Genomic DNA, 19,414 nt, shown 5'->3' with positions numbered 1-19,414 from the left:
GTCACCTCGACACCCATCCACGCCGAGCGGTTACAGGCGCTACAGTCTGGAACCGCGCGACCGCTGCGGTCGCAGGTTCGAATCCTGCCTCGGGCATGGATGTGTGTGATGTCCTTAGGTTAGTTAGGTTTAAGTAGTTCTAAGTTCTAGGGGACTGATGACCTCGGATGTTAAGTCCCATAGTGTTCAGAGCCGTCAGAGCGTGAAGTTACTGAGTCAAGAAGTTTTCTATATTTTTGATAACAACATTTTCCCTTCTTGTGGTACATAGAGACTAATATACCACATGTATTTTTTGGCTAATGTACTTCAAACTTTTACATAGATTAAAAGTTTGAAGTAAAACGGTCCAAAACTACCGAGATTTGGGTAACATCACAATCAACAACCTGCCTTTATATAGTAACAGTTGGACTATTGCATAAAAATCTGAACTAAATAAGTAGAGTGTTTTTCGAGATTTTTGCTAATACTCTGTCCCCTTTTTATATATACATATAATGTACAGACTAGTCCTACCGAAAGTTTGTTAGAGTATCGTGTAAAAATTTGAAGTACTTCTGTTAAGCACTTTTAGATATTTTTGCTAACGACGTAATACGACGACTTGCCTTTATATTGTACAATAGACACAAGTGAGGCGGATAGCCCACGTTTTGCTGTAACTCCTGTAACTCCCAAATGCTTTTCACCGCTAGTAAATACTCACTAATGTAACGATTAACATCTTGAAATCTCTTTAACTAGATGAATTGTAAAGCAGCTTTTACAAAGTGGTTGCGTCGTATAATAGTGAATTAGCTGTCACTTTATTTGGGTTAAAAGAAACGAAGATTCACATCTAGAGCTGCCAACGCTTCACCGCCTCTCCTTGCTGAGGGGAACATCTCTAGACGGCAGATCTGCCCACTGGGAATGAAGTCTGCGTATACTGCAAGAATCGTTACGTAACTCAATAAATTGGAATAAAAGGTATTACACTTCCAGTAGCTGCTACAGGAGACAATTCGATACCATAAAGATATGAAATCAATGCAGATGATATATATACATGAGGATTCCCTGTGTTGTTTTCAAAACACACTGTTTTAATCACAACAAAGTCCTCGAAATATTTTATTTAAGTAGAGTGGCGTCTATTTATTTGGAAAGCCCGCTTTCAGCTAATCAGTGCTTGGCCCTCACAATAAATGACATTGGTAATCGCTAAACCATTCCGGGTTCTTCTTCCGTAGAACAAGAGATCGCTTATCGGCAACTCTCTATTTATACACTCCACTCCTCCACTGCAGTTCACCCACTCATCACTTCTATCAGTCAGAATACACCACTGTTATCTTCTCCACGCACTCTCTATGATATTGTTCCGTACACTTGCACTTCCCTGACGAAAATCTGCGCAATTATTGTTCTTCCGGTGTCTTTATTTCCTCGTTCTTGAAGATCCTCTGCGACGACTGTCTTGTTTAATCTTCTACTTCAGTAAACATCAGTTCATTCTTCTTTACTTTTCTCCCTCATCAAGCCTTCTTCTCCGTTCTAAACTTGAAAGCCTTGATGTTTCTTCATAAAATTTGATGACTGATTATAACAATGTTACAAATACACGTCTCTGCTCGTCGCTAAGCTTCTGGAAACTGTTCCCCACTCTCTAATTTCGCTCGACGGGACGTTAAACACTAACCACCACCACCACTCTAATTTCGCTCTGCTCTTCACAGTTTACCATCATACCGATAGCACAAAAAACGACTTCCCTCCCCAAAACGGAGCTCTTTTTTCCGTTAACAAACTGCCATGTCTTTTCGGACTAGCTTTTTACTTCCGATGCCTGCTGTCAGCTGCGTCCCTTCTAAATATTAATTACGAAGATAAAATTTTAGCCTATCAGGACATCGCACTTCCTACTTACAGTTAATATTACACTGTACTTACATCTGCATTTACATGAAACACAAGATATATACGATTTTCACTACAGTCGATATAATCGTTTTGAGAGCAGCAACTGTTTAGATAATTAAGATAATTCTCATTTAATATTCGGTTTCAGCAGCTCATTTTTAATCAGATTACGTGGTTCGATCAATCTGTATCGTCCTCAGATGTATGTAGTTGCGTAAGCAACCCGTCTTGTCTACTTAGAACCACATAAAAATTGTACTTTGATATGCGGTACGATCACTCTGAATCATCTCCAGATCCAAGCAGTTGCATCAGCTACTCGTTTTGTCTACTCAGAACCACAGATAGGAGTCGTCTGATATGTAGTTCTAAGTAGACAAAACGGGTTGCTGACGAAATTACTTAGATCTGAAGATGGTCCATTATGATCGAAACATATAACCAAAAATGTTCGACTGAGGTGGATAACTTAAGATGATTATCATAACATACGTTTTTACTTCATTTTTAGTAGATTCATACGGAATAAAATTGATTAAATCAGTCTTAAATTTCTTACTACGGTAATTTACAATGGAGAAGAATCTCCGACTCTTGTACTGCCGTACGCTGTTGTACTGATAAGTTTCTATCCAACATTTCAGTTTAAATCTCCAGAACCCACATTTCTGTGGTATCCACTTACCTCAGAAAGCTACGTGACTCAATTTACAGAAAGTTTTCAAAAATCGTAGACAAAATTAGGCTGTGAATGTTGAGACAGTATGTTCGAATTCAGTCAAGTGCACAGTTTCAAAAAGTCAGGTAATTTACATGATAAAGTATTTTCTAGTGCGTTTGGTTGTAGGTCCGGTATCTGAAAAGCTTTTGCGTTAGTTGGTAGTATACACGCAGATATTTGCACGTATTCTCTTTGGAATACATAAACTGCGTATATGACGACAACACAACCCTTAAAACTGAGTTAGTGAAACGTAATATATTGATCGCGCCTGCTCGGTTCTGTTACTCATAACTAGACTGCCAAATATGCACGGAGACTTCCACTAGTTAATGTCAACTAACCACTGTGTTGATCTCCATCTAAAATGAATCTGAAGTGAAATTTTGCTATCATCATACATTTAGGTACTAAAGTGGTTTGAGAAAACATTCTTACTATTGGATGTCTTTGTATCATCAATAAGTCACTATATTATAGCACGTTGCAGTTAATGCTCGCGGTGTTCCTTAGTACTTAGTGCCACACGTTTGTAGTTTTGCATTACACGATATTGGAATTGAATGTGAGAGGTAAAAGAGGAAAGAGAGAGAGAGAGAGAGAGAGAGAGAGAGAGAGAGAAGGAAAAAGTGAAACAGAGAGCGAAACGGATATCCTTTCGTTGGAGACAGTGCATAGTTGCATTGTTTGCTCTAATTATGATATGTAACTCTTTTTTGTACACACAGAGTTACGACTTGAGCCAAATGAGAATGGGATATTTACTCATCACCAACATAATTTCAGAAATTTGTTTACAAGCGAAGATTTATTTGCATAAAGAGCACTCGTTATTGAGCGCTCATATCTGAAACAGATTCGTTTCGAAATGCGTATGAGTGTTCGTGTGCCTGCGCTTCCCCGCGTTTGTGTGTGTGTGCGTGTTTATAACGTAGGGTGAGGTGAAATTCACGGGAATGAAGCGAAACAGGAAACACAAATGAAAAGAAGAGGAAGGTAAACAGCATACCTCCTCCTCTTCTGCTCCCGCCCCCCCCCCCCCTCCCGCCAGCCAATCATCCGCCACCCATTCTACACTCACTTGTCACTTCAGTGTAGCACTGTTCAACGCATTATTTTATGGTTACTAACTGTCGTCCACCAACAAGGACCTTCTCTGTAAACTATCACTCTGGTTACACATATTATTCTCCAGAAGACAAAGTAATTCAAAGCGTAGAGTGACACAGACTGTTGTTTCATGTTTCAGGACGGAACAGGAACTGAGCAGGTAATAGCAAACGGAAACCAGAATGGTGCTTTCTGTTTTGGAATGTTACTTCACAACTGAACATCAAGAAAAGTTGATATTTTTCAACAGCTGTATCCTTACTGTGGGACGTAGAGGTCAGCAAAGGCAGTATTAAATAATAGGTCCCTTGTAGTATAATAACGCCACAGTTTCCGATGAGAACCATGTTCGTGCTCTGTTCAGAATTTGAGAAGAAATTAATACCATCTTTGACCTCAAAGCACCACAGATCCCATTCGTAGACTATACCCACCGTGATTGAAAATGAGGACAGGCCATACGCATCTACAAAATAGGGAGCAGATCTTATGTACACCAACATTTTAGTAATAATGTTTACGTAACAGTAGCGATTGGCCTTTCTTTATTGTAAGAAATTGACCTCTGCTTAGCATGTGACTAATACCATTCGGTATTCTCTAACGCCAAGGCCGCTGCGTCTCATATTTGTCTGATGGACGTCTACTGACCGAAAGCGACAACAACATTAAATAAAAGCAATTGGCACTGTTTTTTACATTCACCACCACTATCCACGTAACTGCCGTTTTATATCTGTCACACCTGCAATACTCTGCAGAACATAAGGACGAGATAGCTAAAGTAATATAACATAGTATCTACTCGGTTGAAACGAATGACAAAGGAGGAACATGTTGTCAGAGGTCTCGCAGTGGTACACAGAAAGCTAGATGTCGCATGGCGTGTGGGCACACAACTTAGTGCCCCGTCCATGGGAAGCGTCCCAGACTGTAGGATCTTCTGCCCAGTGCTGTGTATGTGGTTGACCACTGTCCGTTATGGCAGCAGATGAGAGCTACATGGTGCAATGTGCCAAAAGGGATACACTTCAGGCAGCGTTTGCAGTTTCAGCCACATTTAACAGGACTGCCAGGCACGTAGTCTTACGCTCCCCAGTGGCACACATCTGGTCTCTTCGTCCAACGACAAGTATGCCGTGCTCCGTTGGAATCCGCACATCGGTGACACCGTTTGCGACTGGACCAACGAGGAGTGATGCAGCATACTCTTCTAAGGTGACAGCAAACTCTCTGTGACTCGTGATTTGGACATACCTTGATATGGTGAAAGGTGAACTGAGGAACAGTGTGTAATGTGACCGTCTTAGCGGTCACAGTGTTTTGGTGTGAGGAGGCATAATTTTTCAACGGTATGAACAAGATGCACTCACCTCTGAGCGTTACTGTGATCCTGTATTCCTTCACCATGTGCGTCTTTTCAGTGAGAGCGTCCTGGCAACCTGCTAGCAGGCATGCAGCAACGGGCGGGTGTCAGATGGTTGCTTACCAGAAGGCGCCTAGGACTCTCGTCATGAGTTTTTTTCTGTGCAGGTATATTTTGAAAGTTTCCAACGAACATGGGCGTGTAGCGCTGATAACGCAGAGGAAAGTCCCTTTGCCGTTTTATGTACGCATGTGTGAGTCCCATACCCCACTGTGATCACGCCACAGGAGTGCGCAAAGTAGGAGAGCTGAAATAGCGCGAGCAACCTTTGCTGCCCTGCATCGCGTTAAAATTTCGTCGAGTAGTGCTGAAGAGACCCTTGTCGTTCCACAAATTACACCAGAACCAATATTTGTAGTCGCATCGCATTCCAAATGCATGCCGTCACGGTTAATGGGTTTTTTGACCCACAATATAAGTAGGATTGAAGCATCTATGGGGTGTCAGCGGTGTCAAAGTTTGTCAAGAACGTTATCCCGTAGCTCATCGCACAACGAACACACGTTTCGACTGAATAAATGTGTGTGAATCAACTGCTTATAGGAAGGGGTACTTCTATTAAAGCCATTTATGCCGACCCCCTAAAGCCTTTCCGTGTCTATTATGAGTGGTGATGTGTCCTAAATGTTTCTCGTGGTCACACATATGAAAACCTCTTGATTTCAGAGTAGAGGTGTTGGTTTCTACACAGCAAAATGTAGGTTTAGTGTATTAAATTAATATACACTCCTGGAAATTGAAATAAGAACACCGTGAATTCATTGTCCCAGGAAGGGGAAACTTTATTGACACATTCCTGGGGTCAGATACATCACATGATCATATTGACAGAACCACAGGCACATAGACACAGGCAACAGAGCATGCACAATGTCAGCACTAGTACAGTGTATATCCACCTTTCGCAGCAATGCAGGCTGCTATTCTCCCATGGAGACGATCGTAGAGATGCTGGATGTAGTCCTGTGGAACGGCTTGCCATGCCATTTCCTCCTGGCGCCTCAGTTGGACCAGCGTTCGTGCTGGACGTGCAGACTGCGTGAGACGACGCTTCATCCAGTCCCAAACATGCTCAATGGGGGACAGATCCGGAGATCTTGCTGGCCAGGGTAGTTGACTTACACCTTCTATAGCACGTTGGGTGGCACGGGATACATGCGGACGTGCATTGTCCTGCTGGAACAGCAAGTTCCCTTGCCGGTCTAGGAATGGTAGAACGATGGGTTCGATGACGGTTTGGATGTACCGTGCACTATTCAGTGTCCCCTCGACGATCACCAGTGGTGTACGGCCAGTGTAGGAGATCGCTCCCCACACCATGATGCCGGGTGTTGGCCCTGTGTGCCTCGGTCGTATGCCGTCCTGATTGTGGCGCTCACCTGCACGGCGCCAAACACGCATACGACCATCATTGGCACCAAGGCAGAAGCGACTCTCATCGCTGAAGACGACACGTCTCCATTCGTCCCTCCATTCACGCCTGTCGCGACACCACTGGAGGCGGGCTGCACGATGTTGGGGCGTGAGCGGAAGACGGCCTAACGGTGTGCGGGACCGTAGCCCAGCTTCATGGAGACGGTTGCGAATGGTCCTCGCCGATACCCCAGGAGCAACAGTGTCCCTAATTTGCTGGGAAGTGGCGGTGCGGTCCCCTACGGCACTGCGTAGGATCCTACGGTCTTGGCGTGCATCTGTGCGTCGCAGCGGTCCGGTCCCAGGTCGACGGGTACGTGCACATTCCGCCGACCACTGGCGACAACATCGATGTACTGTGGAGACCTCACGCCCCACGTGTTGAGCAATTCGGCGGTCGTCCACCCGGCCTCCCGCATGCCCACTATACGCCCTCGCTCAAAGTCCGTCAACTGCACATACGGTTCACGTCCACGCTGTCGCGGCATGCTACCAGTGTTAAAGACTGCGATGGAGCTCCGTATGCCATGGCAAACTGGCTGACACTGACGGCGGCGGTGCACAAATGCTGCGGAGCTAGCGCCATTCGACGGCCAACACCGCGGTTCCTGGTGTGTCCGCTGTGCCGTGCGTGTGATCATTGCTTGTACAGCCCTCTCGCAGTGTCCGGAGCAAGTATGGTGGGTCTGACACACCGGTGTCAATGTGTTCTTTTTTCCATTTCCAGGAGTGTATTACAATAGCTCTTAAATGTCCGGCTCCGGCAGCTGAGTGACTGCCGGCACGGTAGCTCAGCGTGCTCGGTCAGACGGTTAGCTACCCTCTACAAAAAAAAAAAAAAAAAAAAATGAGATCTAAAAAAACAAAAAAGTTGTTAATGCGACAGAACGTCAATCCGACGAGCCCGGGTTCGACTCCGGGCAGGGTCATAGATTTTCTCCGTTTAGGGACTGGGTGTTGTGCTGCCATTAATCATCATCATCATTTCATCCCCATAGACGCGCAAGTCGGCGAAGTGGCGTCAGATGGAAAGATTTGCACTCGGCGAACGGTCTACCCGACGGGAGGCCCTAGTCACACGACATTTTATTCAGCTCTTACATTCTGTATGTACACATCAAAACATCACTCTAAATTGAAGTTAATTAGCTGTGTAATTCAGTTCATTCTATTAGGTCCAGGGATAGTTAAATGCATACGACCTGCACTTGAATCATATGTAGTGAAACGATGGTGTCTTCATATCATTCTTCGGGGTGATGGCGGCTTAAAACGAAACGTTAACGTTCGCGATCATAATTTATTATTACATTAGAATTTGAGATGGTGTTGTGACGTGTAGTAGAAGATTTATCAATAAATACCAGTCGAATTGTCTGTATGATGCATACTTCGATGAATGCAGTGTGGAAAACCTTGTGGAGTAGAAATTCATAACGTATACAAGCGAAAAGATCACATGATTTCTCAGCCTTGCATTTGTTCTTTTAATTGATTGCCGACACGTTAGTACAGTGTCGGACTTCCTGCAACTTGCACTTTTCACGCATGAGGCCTCTTTCTCATACGGTGGTGTACGCAATATTGAAAGAGCCGTGTTAGTAACAATTAAAATCTGTATTCCACGCTGTCTCAGAGCACAAGCAACACGTTAAATTATCCAGTATCAACAAATATGAATTTGTTTTCTGTCCATCGTTTGGTAGTGATCGTTTACATGGTGTTCGTTCGAGATATAATGCCACAATTCCTGGAGACTAATTTATGTTACCCACAAGACGATGTGGTTTTAGCCTTATGGGGCAATCATACTACTTAAGTATCCAATGTCTGTGAGCATCAGATCTAAATACATTCTCATTACTGGCTGTGACGGATAGCTCCAATTGCATATCTACATCTATATCTGCATCCACATCTGTGTCCGTAGTCTGAAAATCACTGTTAAGTGCATGACAGGGAATGCTTTTCACTGCACTGCATATTAGTGATTCTTCCTGTTCCACTCACTTGAGGACCGCGGAAAGAATACTTAAAAGCAGCGGTGGTCGTTGTAACCGGTATAAATTTGCCTTCACGGTCCATGTGGATTCGATACGTGATCATTCATTTACTACTGCTTTATATAACCATTTTAGTGGCTTTCGCGTCATAGTTAATGGTTATTTTCAAACTTCCCCAATTCAGGTACTTCAGAAAACCAACACCGACAATTGTACTTCAGGGTACACATGTCGACGTTGAAAGGTGGCTACACTGAGCCACAGCGCCAGAGATCGCGCCAGAGAGTTTTGTTTCGCCGCCTCCACGGGCAGTGATTATTGAGAAGTAGCGAAGTGCAGTGCTTGTCGAGGACTCTTAGTAGGCAGTGCTTGCTGAGATGTGGTAGTGAAAAGTTCTTGTCGAGATGTCGTAGTAGTGAGTGCTTGTTCCATGTTTTATGCAGTTATTTGATGGGCTAGATAGCAGATGTTGTTCTAATGGAGATGTTGTAATGATTAGAGTGCTTTTCATCAATATATATGAAGGTAACAAAACTCGCTTTTTTTCATTATTTCATTGTCTTAAATAATGCGTCATTACAGGTTCAGTCAACAAAGCATCTGGCTCGTGATCTTGTATTAGAGTGTAATTCTGCTTTCCTTACGCAATTATAGTATTTCTATTTTTTAATTACTTCAGTATAAATGATATTTAAAATTTCTTGTCTTATTGAAGAAGAACCGTGCCAGATGTGTACGTTGAATGACAATTCCACACACAGAACAGCTACACTTGTGCTTTGTTGGATTCGTAGGTTTTATAGTTGCAGGGGACTTAATTAATTTATTGTGTTAACGAAAATTTTCATTTCATTCTTTGTTGTTGTTCTATGCAGTCAGATTGCGTACAAAAACTAGTCAGGGCCAACCGTTTATGAGACTTGTAATCGGACATACAGCTACTAAATCAAAAAATTAAAAAGTATTTGCATATTAAATAATTAAGCCCCCATGCACGTGGCGACCGCTGCTTCGGATCGTCCCTTGGAATCTTCTGATTGTAAAAATAGTAGACAGTAGTATTGTTGCAGTTTGTAGTTTAGTAATTGTAGTCTATATTGCATGTGTAGATTTGGTAATAGTGACGAGTTTTGTACGTTTTGTAAATGATTACGCAATCGATGAAAAAGGCAAAAATGATGGATAGTGAGAATGACGAAATTGATGACATGGCGAACTCGCCAACACAGGAGAACAGTACGATGAATAATGAAGTGGAAAACACTACGGTATGTTGATGATTTTCACTTATGGACCGTCTGACAGCAACTGAATAAAACACAATTTTAGTGCCATACGCGTTTCGCCTTTATTTTCTGCAAGGCATCATCAGTGGCCTGTAATATGTACATATGTTAGCTATTTTATTTACATTTTTGTCACTGTGCCTATAGGTTATAAACAGTTCTGGTGGTTGGTATTTCCTATTAAGTAGTAATGTTTTGAACTGTACTTACAGGTTGCGTAGACAGTTTCTTACATATTACGCTCCTGTTGCATTTTTGGTCTTGTTCTTCTTCCTATGAGCGCCAATTTGCTGCTTTTTCCTGCATTCCACAGCACTATGCACTGAACGCTTTTTTTAATGCAATGTTTTGGTTTCTGTTGCCGACTGTCAAATGTTTTTGCCAAAGATCGAATATTACTGCCAAACTTATGAGTGTAACTATCGAAGTATCTGTGGTCTGTTCGTGTATGTATTTGTGTGTGCGCTTGTGTGTGTGTGTGTGTGTGTGTGTGTGTGTGTCTTTGTGTGTGTGAGTGAGTGTTTTTTGGTGTCATTTTATTTTATTGTATTTAATTATTTATTTTTGTTTATGTCCTGTGTATGTGTGTGTGTGTTTTGGTGTTATATATATATATATATATATATATATATATATATATATATATATAAATTTTTTTGTGCTGTGTATGTGTGTCTGTCTGTATTTTGGTGTTATGCATTTATTTATTTTCTTTTTTTTCTTTGGAAAGGGGGGGCTGTGTATGTGTGTGTGTGTGTGTGTGTGTGTGTGTGTATTTTGGTGTTATATACTTTTTTTATGTTATCATTTCCTTTATTAAGTGTAGTAAGGAGCCTGTGCTGATGTGTGTTTGTTCATTTATCACATGTTTGTTTTCTGCTATGGCTTTCTGGATGTGGAAGTTTCCTTGCATTTGTATAAGATGTTTGTCATAGTTGCTTATTCTCATTATTTTCATTTCTTGTTCCATGTTTGTAGGATGATGGTTGTAGTGTTTTAAATGCTCTGCAAATGTGGAATGGTTTGTTTCATACTTCCAACATCTGATATGTTCTTTGTATCTTGTTTCAAAATTCCTGCATGTCATGCCTATGTATACTGCATCACAACTTTGACATTCAAGTTCATATATTCCTGATTGTTGGAATTTGTCCCTCTTGGTAGCTGGCTGGCTTAGGTGTGATTGAAGGGTTTGCCCAGGCTTATATGCTATTTTGAAGCCCTGTCTCTTTAGGATGTTTGCAACTCTGTGTGTTAGTTTATGTGTGTAGGTCATGGTGTACCATCTGGTTCTTTTCTGTGTGGTGTTGTCATTGTGTGTGTTTGTTGAGTGTGTTTGTAAGTTTTCAGCTTGTGAGTTCTTTTGTATTGTGGAAATGTTGTGTTTGTTTTTTATTTGTGTTTTTATTTTTTGATTGCGCCTGTGTACCACATGTGTGTCATACCCGTTGTTCCTAGCTATTTGTATGATCGTGTTCATTTCTTGTTCATAGTTTCTCTTACTGAGTGGGATTCTGTTTAATCTATGTAACATGTGTCTTAGTGCTGCAAATTTCTGGCTTTAGGGGTGGTTGGATGTGGAATGTATTATTGTGTCCGTGGCTGTTGGTTTTCTAAAGATGTTAAATGTATGTTTTCCATTTTCTTTTTTAATTGTAATGTCAAGAAAATTTATTTGATTTTCTTTTTCTTTTTCAAGTGTGAATTTTATGTTCTTATGAGCTTTGTTTATTTCTGAATGGAGTTCATCTATTTTTTCACTTGGCTCGTCTACCAAACAAATAATGTCATCCACGTATCTGTACCAATATATGATTTTGAAACTTTCATTTGTGGTTATCTTATCAAATATCTGATTTTCAAGGTGACTGATGAAAATGTTTGCTAGTGTTCCTGATATTGGGGATCCCATGGGCAGTCCATCAGTTTGTAGATAATATTCTTCCTCAAACTGAAAGTAGTTTTGTTCAGTTGTCAGTCTGAGCATATCTGTTATTTCTTTAATTGCGTCTGTGGTGAGGTTGCTCTGGGATGAGAGATTTTGTTCTATGATTTCTATTGTTTCTGTGATAGGGATGGAGGTATACATATTTTCTATATCGAATGAAATCAGTGATGCTGTGTGTGGTACCTGTACGTTCTGTATATTTTCTATTAGGTTTCCTGTGTTTATCACTGTTCTGTTGTTTTCTACTTTATAGTGTTTTGTAACTAACTTTTGGAGGTGTTTGGCTATGCGGTATGTTGGGGCTTTCTTGACCTGTTATCAACTTGTAGACGAGCCAAGTGAAAAAATAGATGAACTCCATTCAGAAATAAACAAAGCTCATAAGGACATAAAATTCACACTTGCAAAAGAAAAAGAAAATCAAATAAATTTTCTTGACATTACAATTAAAAAAGAAAATGGAAAACATACATTTAACATCTTTAGAAAACCAACAGCCACGGACACAATAATACATTCCACATCCAACCACCCCTAAAGCCAGAAATTTGCAGCACTAAGACACATGTTACATAGATTAAACAGAATCCCACTCAGTAAGAGAAACTATGAACAAGAAATGAACACGATCATACAAATAGCTAGGAACAACGGGTATGATACACATGTGGTACACAGGCGCAATCAAAAAATAAAAACACAAATAAAAAACAAACACAACATTTCCACAATACAAAAGAACTCACAAGCTGAAAACTTACAAACACACTCAACAAACACACACAATGACAACACCACACAGAAAAGAACCAGATGGTACACCATGACCTACACACATAAACTAACACACAGAGTTGCAAACATCCTAAAGAGACAGGGCTTCAAAACAGCATATAAGCCTGGGCAAACCCTTCAATCACACCTAAGCCAGCCAGCTACCAAGAGGGACAAATTCCAACAATCAGGAATATATGAACTTGAATGTCAAAGTTGTGATGCAGTATACATAGGCATGACATGCAGGAATTTTGAAACAAGATACAAAGAACATATCAGATGTTGGAAGTATGAAACAAACCATTCCACATTTGCAGAGCATTTAAAACACTACAACCATCATCCTACAAACATGGAACAAGAAATGAAAATAATGAGAATAAGCAACTATGACAAACATCTTATACAAATGCAAGGAAACTTCCACATCCAGAAAGCCATAGCAGAAAACAAACATGTGATAAATGAACAAACACACATCAGCACAGGCTCCTTACTACACTTAATAAAGGAAATGATAACATAAAAAAAGTATATAACACCCAAAATACACACACACACACACACACACACACACACACACATACACAGCCCCCCCCTTCCAAAAAAAATAAATAAATAAATAAATGCATAACACCAAAATACAGACAGACACACATACACAGCACAAAAATATATATATATATATATATATATATATATATATATATATATATATATATATATATATATATATATATCACACCAAAACACACACACACATACACAGGACATAAACAAAAATAAATAATTAAATACAATAAAATAAAATGACACCAAAAAACACTCACTCACACACACAAAGACACACACACACACACACACACACACACACACACACAAGCGCACACACAAATACATACACGAACAGACCACAGATACTTCGATAGTTACACTCATAAGTTTGGCAGTAATATTCGATCTTTGGCAAAAACATTTGACAGTCGGCAACAGAAACCAAAACATTGCATTAAAAAAAGCGTTCAGTGCATAGTGCTGTGGAATGCAGGAAAAAGCAGCAAATTGGCGCTCATAGGAAGAAGAACAAGACCAAAAATGCAACAGGAGCGTAATATGTAAGAAACTGTCTACGCAACCTGTAAGTACAGTTCAAAACATTACTACTTAATAGGAAATACCAACCACCAGAACTGTTTATAACCTATAGGCACAGTGACAAAAATGTAAATAAAATAGCTAACATATGTACATATTACAGGCCACTGATGATGCCTTGCAGAAAATAAAGGCAAAACGCGTATGGCACTAAAATTGTGTTTTATTCAGTTGCTGTCAGACGGTCCATAAGTGAAAATCATCAACATACCGTAGTATTACGCGCAACTGAGGAGGACAGGACCAAAAAATTGAAGTGGAAAACAATTTAATAAGTCGGGAAAATAGTCCGGAACCATTTCAAAATTTTTCTCAATCAGAAAATTCACAGAGTACGAGATTAACGATAGAAGATTCTGGAATAGTATCGAACACAGATAGCTTTACAGCTATGACGAAGGAAACTGGTTTTGCGGGAAATGTTAGGGGCGAAAAGAATTTCGAACAAGTTAATATGGAGCAGTTGATGAGTGCAATATTAAATTTACGATCTGAATTAAAAACAGATAGGGGAACAATGGAAACATGGTTAGACTCACTGGGATCACAAACAGGAACAATTAAAACAGAGATGGGAACTTTGGCAACACGGTTAGACTCACAAATAGGAACAATTAGAACTGATATGGGAACAATGGAAACACGGTTAGACTCACTTGGATCACAGTTAGGATCTGAATTAAAAACAGAGATAGGGACAATTAAAACTGAGATGGGAACAGTGGAAACACGGTTAGACTCACGAATAGGGACGTGTTTCAAAAATATGAAAGATGAATTAAAGAAAGAAATCAGAGAAGTAGTACAACCGATTTTGAATTCTTACAATAACAGATTAATTGCAGTAGAGATTAGACAAAAGGAACAGGATAGAGAACAGGAAGAAAGAGATCGCGTGACAGTACAAAAAGTTTCAGAATTAAATTTACAACGTGCACACGATAAGGATGAAATATTTGAGAGAATCGAGGAATCCGTACCAAATGACAGATTAAATAACCTAACACAACAATATGAACAACTAACTTCCAAATGTGTTAATACTGAAACCCGAGTCGCGACACTTACGGAAGACGTAAATAAACAGAAAGAACAAATAGCTGATTTATCGGAAAGAGTTGAGGAGATTTCAGATAAATTGACAAGTCTTAGTTTAAATGGGGACAGAGATCCAGATGATACAGCTCCATTGCCATTTTCAGAAACCGAAGAGTACCAGAACATAAATAAACATGTTGAAAATCAGGGAAAATTTAATGAACGCGTTAAAAGGGAAGGTGAGGCATTACGAAAGCAAGTCAAACAAATTGAAGGCGAAATCGTAGGGAAAGACAGCAGAAGAAATTTAGAATCACAGATAGCAGAGGGGTTTGAAGAATGTAATTTGTTTCATTTACGGGATGCAACAAGAGAGCGCCAGGCGCGCGAACTTGACAATAATCAACATTGCGACTGGGACAGACGCGGTAGGTCTTTGTTGCCACGAGGCGAAAACTTTGACTATAAACACTTTTTGACTGTTCGGAAATTTAAGATCTTCCGCAATTCTAAGAATGACATACATCCATGTGCATGGTTAGATCAATTTATGTACGCACTCCCACCAAATTGGCCACTAAGTCACAAACTGGAATTTATGTGTGGATATTTAGAAGACGAACCGGCGACGCGGATGCGCGCACTCATTAGAGATTGTAATAATCTGAATGATTTTTATCATGCATTTCTATCGGCATATTGGTCCGAAAACATACAAGAAAGAGTCAAACACAGTCTTATTATGCAGCGTAATTTTAAACAGTCTGAGTTCCGCACGCCGGCAGAATACTTTGAAGACATGATTCGAAAGAATCAATACCTGTCCAACCCTTATAGCCCGACTGAATTAATTCGCATTTGTTTAACTAAGCTGCCACAATCAATTAGACAAATTGCTTTAGCCGGAAGATGTAAAGACGGCATTGAGACTTTTAAAACTTTGCTACAAGAACTTGAGTATGACAACGTCGACGGGACTTCTTGTAATTTCTTTAAGAAAAAAAAGCGAGTTTTGTTACCTTCATATGTATTGATGAAAAGCACTCTAATCATTACAACATCTCCATTAGAACAACATCTGCTATCTAGCCCATCAAATAACTGCATAAAACATGGAACAAGCACTCACTACTTCGACATCTCGACAAGAACTTTTCACTACCACATCTCAGCAAGCACTGCCTACTACGAGTCCTCGACAAGCACTGCACTCCGCTACTTCTCAATAATCACTGCCAGTGGAGGCGGCGAAACAAAACTCTCTGGCGCGATCTCTGGCGCTGTGGCTCAGTGTAGCCACCTTTCAACGTCGCAAGCAGAAAACGAAGCGAGAGGGAAATGATATGAGGATATTGAATGGGTAATTCAGAACTTAAATGGAGGTTAAAATCTAAAAGTCATGACGGATTTGAAAGCGGTCGTAGGGGAAGAAGGAAGGTTTACAGTAAATATGGACTTGATTGAAGGAATGACAGATGGGAAACATTGGGTAATCTGTTCAACAACCACTGCTAAAATACAACATGGCCAGGCAGAGATCCCGAAATCTGGTATAGGGTTATAAGGTGTACTCAGGAGCAGATAAAAACACAAACTGCAGTTTAGTAATGGTGAAGAATAGGATGATGTATAAGAGACTAGTCATGAAGAATGAATGCGCAGAGAGGTGGCGTACGCAAGTACTAAAGAATGAAGAGATACGCTTGAAGTTCTCTGAGGCTTTAGATCCTGCAACAATGAGTAACTCAACAGATTGTTCCGTCTCTGAACAGGACGGTCACAGAAGTCGAAGAGAAAAACTTAGGTACAAGGAAGATAATTGCGTAGAAAAGCGTCGGTAACAGGGGAAATACTTCAGCTGATCGACGAAAGACGGGAAAACAGAAATGTTCGGGAAATTCAATAATACAGAAACACAACACATTTAGTTATGAAACAAACAGGAAGTGCAAAGAAGCCAAGATGAAAGGACTGTATGACAAATGTGAAAAACTCGAAAAAAATTACTGTCGCAAAGACTGCCACAGCATAAAGAGAAGTCGAAAAAACCTTCGGTGAAATTAAAAACAAGGGCGATAACATTAAGAGTGCATTAGGAATTCCAATATTAATTGCAGAGGAGGGAGTACATAGCTACAAAGAGTACATTTAATACCTCAATGAGGAGGAGTACTTATGTGATGATATGATATACGGAGAAATAGGAATCGACAGGGAAGAGGTAAGGCTTCTAGTGTTAGAACCAGAATATAGAAGAGGTTTGGGCAATTTAAGATCAAATCAGGTTAAAGCAATAGATCAACTTCCATTTGAATTTCTAAATTCATTGGATAAAGTGGCAAGAAAACGATGGTTCGCGACTAATGGAAACAAGATTTAAGAAAAATCGCGACACGATCATAGGATCTGTAGGCCTGGAAAAAGCTTGGACAATGTCAAATGGTTCAAAAGGAACAATAAGACTGTAAGACGACGGATATAGTGCTCGGCTTTTCTTTTTAAGTGTAGTGCAAGGATGTAGACTTTCGATCCTGGTGTTCAATCTACATCGACGAATCATTGAAGCAAATAAAAGGAATGTTCCAGTATGGATTTCATATCCAGTGTGACATGATATCAGTGATAATCTTCGCTGATAATTAGCTATCCCTTGTAAAAGTGATGAAGAATTAAAGGATCTGTTGAATGGAATCAGAGAGTTATGGTACAGGATATTGACTGAGAGTAAACTGAAGAGATACTAAACTGAAGAGAATGGTCAGAAACGACAACAGCGAGAAACTAACAGCAGAATTGGGTATCACGAAGTAGACGAAGTTAAGAAAGTGTGCTACGTAGGCAGCTAAATAACCCATGGTGGCGGAGCAAGGAGGACATGAAAAGCAGATCTGAATCTGCTAATATCACACCTACACCTTAATTTGAGGAAGAAATTTCTGAGAACGTACTTTTGGAGGGCATCATTGTAAGTAGTGCAACATAGACTGTGGGAAAATCGAAAAAGAAGAAAGCAGAAGCATTTGAAATGTGGTTCTGTAGACGAATGTTGAAAATTAGGTGGAGTGATAAAGTAAGAACTGAGCAGAATCTCCGCAGAATCGGCGATGAAAGAATACATGGAGAACATCGAAAAGACGAAGTAAGAGGATGATAGGACATCTATTAAGACATCAAGGGAATAACTTCTATGGTACGAGAGGGACTTGTAGAGGGTAGAAACTGCAAAGGAAAACGGAGATTGGAATACATCCAGCAAATAATTTATTATACAAGTTGCAGCCGCTATTCTGCGATGAAAATTTGGCACAGGAGAGGAATTTGTGACGGGACGCATCACACCAGTCTTCCGACTAGTGTCAGAGGACTGGTGACTCGGAAAAAATACCTTTCCAATATTCTGACGGGACGACAAGAGTGATTCTAAGGAATCTACTTTGTAGATTTCGCATTTTTCCAGAAACCCCTACCAAAGAATCGAAATCTGCCATCTGCTTTGCGTACAGATACGACCGCAGGTCTCCCACCTACTTCTCTCTAGTTGTATTGCATGAAACCATTGGGATATGAAACAACATGCGTTACTAAACAGCAACTCATTGGCAATATTTTTGTTTCGTCTCTAGCAGTATAACATACAATTTATATCTGAGAGAATGCAGCTAAATACTTAGAGGTCTTATAATATCTACATTGAGAAATGATCGACAGTAAGAGGTCAACTCCTTGAACAGTTGCACTTACCTTGAGACTTACTATACGTTTTTATGTCAATAGAAAAATAAATATCGTTTTCAGATGTTGATTCCATATTTTGAAGTACTGTGTTCAGCATCCCAACAATACTAGCTTATTTTGCTCACATGTATCTGAGTGTTGCTGAAAGGTGGTACAGTCAACTGAGTTTGCAACATTCCATTAATATTAGCTATATTTTTCAGGGCATGCTGTTCTCTGTTTAACACACGTTTTCTTTTTTAAATGTAGTGATGGTGTTAGACATACTAGGATTCTGATAGGGATATGGACTGGAACTGAATCCGCAAAATTCGGAAGATGATGTTTCCTCTCTCCACACATCAAAGTATTCATTGTTTCAAACTGTGCTGAATTTTCCGAGATCTGCAGAGTGACGACGTAAAATCAGAGACAGATGTCGATGACCTTCGGAGTGTACACCTAAAGGCTAAAGTAGCGCCTATGTTTTGTTCCGAGCAACACCTATGGAAAATTTAATCAGCGTAACAGTGTCTTTGCTGCTGACCTCATCTTGTAAGTGAATGGTCACTTAGTTAGAAATTTTTATTTTGAAGGAAAATAGCTTTCATATATTCACAATCCACTGGTTTCAAATATGAGTGATAATTTTCAGCACTTCGTACAACAGGCAGCTTCCTGTAACATCTGATGAATGTATGTCAAGTGAATGTGCATGATCTATTTAGTAATAAAATGTTATAGAATGCTTGTTGTGACCGGACAGTCCGAAGAAAGGCAGCAATGGTCGCACGAAGCCACTTTCTGACAGCTGAAGCTGACTGAGGCAATGACACTATTGACTTTCTAACAGCGAGACTGTCAGCAAAAAGCCGGCCAGCTAAATGGTACCGCTGTGTTGATGACACATTTGTAGTG

The sequence above is a fragment of the Schistocerca americana genome, chromosome 7 (genome assembly GCF_021461395.2).
Source record: "Schistocerca americana isolate TAMUIC-IGC-003095 chromosome 7, iqSchAmer2.1, whole genome shotgun sequence".
In the NCBI taxonomy this organism is placed as follows: domain Eukaryota; kingdom Metazoa; phylum Arthropoda; class Insecta; order Orthoptera; family Acrididae; genus Schistocerca; species Schistocerca americana.
This window is presented reverse-complemented; position numbering follows the sequence as displayed.